Source organism: Mesoplodon mirus (genome assembly GCF_964341445.2).
Source record: "Mesoplodon mirus genome assembly, chromosome: 12".
NCBI lineage: Eukaryota > Metazoa > Chordata > Mammalia > Artiodactyla > Ziphiidae > Mesoplodon > Mesoplodon mirus.
In genome coordinates, this window is record NC_138988.1 from 69,384,708 (window position 1) to 69,390,095 (window position 5,388).

The window sequence follows — 5,388 nt, forward strand, 5'->3', positions numbered from 1 at the left end:
AGAGCTGGTTGTTCAACATTTACCAGTCCAACACTGGGCAAATATTTTAGAAAAATAACAGACACTTTGAGACGTGGTCAAAGGAAGAGAGGCTTGTCTATAGCAAAAACCTCACTTGAAGATGTATGAGAGAACATGGAGAATTCTAGTGGATGCAGGGAGAAGAGGAAAGAGGAGCCTGGAGAGAGAAAAGACCCTCTGGTGCTGACTCCAAATTGGCTGAAGGGTGTCTCTCATGAAAAATTTAAAAAGGGGGGGCTTCCCTGGTGGCGCAGTGGTTGAGAGTCCGCCTGCTGATGCAGGGGACACGGGTTCGTCCCCCAGTCCGGGAAGATCCCACATGCCGCGGAGCGGCTGGGTCCATGAGCCATGGCCGCTGAGCCTGCGCGTCTGGAGCCTGTGCTCCGCAACGGGAGAGGCCGCAACAGTAAGAGGCCCGCGTACCTCAAAAAAAAAAGGGGGGGGGAAGTGTGTATGTTGTGGGGAGCAGGTGTAGGTATGTGTGTGTGTATATATAATCCACATCCTCATGCTCTAAGAGTGTTTGTGATTAGCAATTGCTTGCTTTTTCCTGAGGTGTAGTGTACACCTTTACACACCACCATTGGGGTCAGAGGCATAAAACTGAGACGCCCCCATACCCACTGTCCCTTTCCTTCCCACGGTCTCATGTCTAGAGTAAACACCTGAATCTCTATTCTGAACAGCATACTGGGCCCTACGCAGAGCACAGAGAAGCTGACAATGTTGTTTGGCCTTGAGTAGAGGGAGGAGACAAGACTTTCACACACAGATACACAATGTGGAAGCATTGAATCACTCTCTCCTTTCCCTGCCCCAGTTTCTTCACCAATGAAATGGGAAGGGTGGACTGAATTCTCAGGAGGACCTTCCAGTTCTCACTGTCCTTGTCTGTAAAGCTATCTTCTCTTCCATCCACCTGGACAAAGCTATGAGGTCCTGCCCAAGCACTGCCTCCTCCCTCTCCTCTGCCCTCACTCATCTCCCAACTGCCTGAAGGATGGCCTTATAAAACTCAGCCCAGCTCCATCGTCTCCCATGAAATCCGAAAGTCTACAATATGTGAGAGGGTGGAAAATGAACTCAAATGTTGTGCCATTACTTGTCAACTGGAGGACTACAAGCCATTACCAAACTCTCCCAACACCAGCTTCCTTGTGCTCAAAACAGGAATAAGGCCCACAGGGCCCAGCCTGGGGTAAAGGTGCACGAGCCAGTGCTCTGCACATAGGTTCTTGTTATGGACTGAGCTGCTCCCTCCCAAATTCATATGTTGAAGCCCTATCCCCCAGGACCTTAGAATCCAATCTATCTGATGTCCTCATAGGAAGAGATTAGGATACATAGACACCAGGGGTATGTGTGTACAGAGGGAGGACCATGTGAAGAAGCAGCAAGAAGACAGCCATCCGCAAACCAAGGACAGAGGTCTCAGAAGAAATCAAGGCTTCTGTCACCTTAATCTTAGAATTCCAGCCCCCAGAAGTGTGATTAAGTAAATTTGTTCAAGCCACCCTGTCTGTGGTATTTTGTTGCAGCAGCCCTAATATATAGTCCTTAAGAGGCACAGATTCTTTCTGCCTTTAATTTGTGTCAGCTTTGTCTTATGCGTGGGAAGTCTTGTTCCTCTGCTTATAAATGACTGAAGGGTGAGATCCAGGTGCGTGTACCTTTTCCTGTGTCCCCAAAGGGCACAGTTCAATGCCAGGCACAAAGTGTACAAAGTTGGACCTCTTTCCTCACTGTCTGCTTCCCACCTGCGGACAAGGGTGGGGGGACCCAGCTGCCATCCATAAAGGTGCTTTTCAAACTGCAGGTCATGGAGTCAATTTAGTGAGTCACATGAGCACTTTCCAAAAATAATGACACAGAATAGCAGAGAATAGAAAATGCCAGAGTGCATCTCAGGCAGAAAGGGGAAGCGTTATTTTATGAAACTTCCATTCGTTTTTACATATTTGTAAATAAACAAAAAATAATTACCAACTATTCTAAGTGCTATGAATTATGTCTGGTTACTGCATTGTGGTATTAAATGTATTTCTTACTATGAGTTACAATCCCCCAAATCTGAAAAAACACCACCCCCTACCAGTATTGTTCAGTTTCTCTTTGAGTGAGTTTATCATTGAAAAGCCAATGAGCTGTTCAGGGGAGGCCTGGGGTGGTGTAGGGGCAAGGACCTGAATGGGAGGAGTCACTTTGTCTAGGCCAGTAGCCATGGAGCCCTGCCCTTGGGTACTTTCCTCTCTGTGTCCTAGAAAAAGTAACATAACTTCACTGGGCCTCAGTTTCCCCATGTGTAAAAGGGGACTTATAAAACCTCTCACAGGGATGCTGTGAGGATTACCAGGAGCCAAGGAACCTGAAGATACTCACTCACTGATGTAAGAGATAGGGTGTTTTTTTTTTTTTTTTATTTCATCATTTTTGTTATTTCATCATTTCATTCAGCTCTGTCTACTCTAATAGGTAAATTGTTTCTTTCCTCTTCCACAGCAGGAGAAGGGAAGGCACTTGCCCCTCACCCCTCAGGAATCCCTGGTTGGGGGTTGGCCAGGGTTGAAAGGGTATCCAGAAAGGTATTTCAGAGGCTAAATCCCAAAGTGAAACTCCCCTAAGGATTTTATGCAGAGAAAATCAAGTTCTGGTATATTCTCAAATCAGCTTCCCAAGAGCAGTCAATGACCCAAGAGTCCAGGAGAAGGAGTAGCCTCTCACCCTTTATCCAGGAATCAGAGAGGATCTGGGCCTGTTACCACCCCTCTGATCTGGCTGGGTTCCCAGGAATATTGCCTGCAAGCCCTGAGTCACTGCTAGAAGCCATCTTGGGCCCCTGTGAGCGCAGGGTTGGGGCAGCTTTTCCCAAGATGGCCCCCTGAACCTGGTGGTCCAGCACCCCCTCCCTTATCCAGATTGCTTCTCTCCATGACACATCTATCTTATCTGGGCCGAGGCCTTTCTGAAACCCATGTTGGCAGACCTGCTTCCAAGGAGGGAACTTAGACATGAGTGGAATATCTGGAATTCCTAGAGGGTTTATAACCCAGCAACTGGAACAGGTGTAGGTAGCTGACCCCTACCCCTACCCCTACCCTGGCTCTTACCCTGCCTCCAGCTCCTGCATTTGTCTCCCCTCTCTGGCCCCAGAGCCACATCTAGGTCACCATCCTGACCTCCATCCCCCGGTTCAGAGCAGAGAGCACTGGATACAGAGTTGAAGCTCTGTTTCTAGACCTAGCGCTGCTTCTGAGTGGCCTCACCTCTGAGTCCACCTCACCTCTATGGGTCTCAGCTCCCTCACCTGTAAAACAAATGGGCTACTGGGGGATGGGCTGGTATTTAACTTTCTGTAAGAGTCACATCTTTAATTGTTCTGTCTTTCTAAAATTCTAGGAAATGAACTAGATGAGCTAAAACCATGCTTTGCTTTGCTCCCCAAAGAGAGAATCGGGCACTTGTGTTCCTGGGGATGTAGTCGGAGTTTCCAAGCTATCAGATAAGTTTCTGGGGTTTGGAATCTGGTTGATGGGGCAGGGGTGGGCATCCTTTCTGCAGCCTGCACCAGCAGGGTGCAGAACCTGGACTGTCCAGGGTGTACCAGAGTCTGGGACAGGGCTGGGGGAGTGGCCATTCCCCCACAACAGCTGCACTCTGCACCTAACTTCTCCTTGGCAGTCTTCACTAGCCATTCTCCCTTTCCTTCCTTTGTCTCAACTCAGAGACCCTCTGCCTTATTATTTTTATTTTAATGTGGTATTATCTTTTTTTTTTTTTTTTGCGGTACGTGGGCCTCTCCCTTTGCGGAGCACAGGCTCTGGATGCACAGGCTCAGCGGTCATGGCTCACAGGCCTAGCCGCTCCGCAGCATGTGGGATCTTCCCGGATCGGGGCACGAACCCGTGTCCCCTGCATCAGCAGGCGGACTCTCAGCCACTGCGCCACCAGGGAAGCCCCAATGTGGTATTATCTTTAATTAAGTACAAAGACTTTTCCAATCATGTCACCTAGAGATCATTTTATCCACTGCTCTGTTGGCCGCCAGTCTCTTGTCTCTCTCCTCAGCAGTGGTAAGGAGGATACCTTTTCCATGGGAAAGAGAGATCCGTGATTTGTTGCCTTTGCCGGTAATGAAAATGTTGGAGAGCCGGGTGGCAAAGCTGTTGCCATTAGCATCTTTCACATGAACTACATCAAAAGAACGAGGAATGTCCCTCCTGGTTGGTGACCAATTCTTCCCACTTTAGCACCTCCGGTCACCATGCACAGGTTACCAGTGTCAAAGTTGATGAAATCATTAATCTTGCCAGTCTCCAAATCAATTTGAATTGTGTCATTCACCTTGATGAGGGAATCAGGGTAGCAGATGGTGCAAACATCATGGGTCACCAGATAAGTGATTCCTTTTGTCCCCACAAAGATCTTTCTCATTTTGCACAACTTATACTTGGCCTCCTCAGGTGTAATATGATGAACAGCAAAGCGACCCTTGGTGTCATAGATGAGACGAAAATTCTCTTCAGTCTTGTCAATGCTGATGACTTCTATAAAACCAGCAGGGTAGGTTATAATCAGTGTGCACCTGGCCATCAATCTTAATGAAACGCTGCATGCAGATCTTCTTTACTTCATCTCCTATTAGGGCATACTTAAGTCTGTTCCTTAGGAAAATGATTAGGGGGAGATATTCCCTCAGCTTGTGGGGACCAATAGATGGACAAGGAGCAAACACACCAACCAGTCAGTTTATCCAGCATCCAATGCTTTGGAGCTGCTACGCACTTCAGGTGCTTCTTGGGACCATGAGCCATGACTGCACTAGGCAAGAAAAGAGCCCCTTTGCCTTATTTTGAAGATACCCATTGTCCAGGGTTTATCAGAGGGACCCCCAAACTTCACCCACTCAAATCGGCCCCCAGATCATTCCTAAGTGTCACCCCCCACCTTGCCCAACTGTTCTTTATGAGTCAGAAAGCCAACAAACAGCCTCTCTGGACTAGAGTTTCACTTTGGTGAAATTAATCCTCAAAAAAGAGGCCCTCAAATGCTGTTCTCCTCTGTGAAGCCTGCCCTGACCAACAGCCTCACTCCAGAACCTTTTCCCCTTTCCTCCACACCAGACGTTCAATTATTTAATCATTTATCTACTCAGTGTATACTGAATGCCGGCTACCTACCCTGTACTCTGCTGGGTGCTGGGATAAGGAAAGCAAAAACAGACCCAGCTCCTCCTCCTCGGGAGTTTAGGGCCTGGTGGGCAGAGCCCTGGTGGGCTCTTCTTACATATCCCTTCCTCCTTGCTCCCCTCCCAGCCCCCACTAGCTCCCGAGACCAGCTTCCAAGGACAGCAAGCACCTTGTCTTACAC

At 48.3% G+C, this 5,388-nt stretch overlaps 1 pseudogene across 1 annotated transcript; it reads right to left on the reverse strand.

Moving 5' to 3' along the window:
- Positions 1-4,024: 4,024 nt before the first annotated feature.
- Positions 4,025-4,750, reverse strand: LOC309813806 (small ribosomal subunit protein eS4-like; annotated as a pseudogene). Its single transcript has one exon. The product of its transcript is annotated as a small ribosomal subunit protein eS4-like (transcript).
- Between the last annotated feature and the right edge of the window lie 638 nt (positions 4,751-5,388).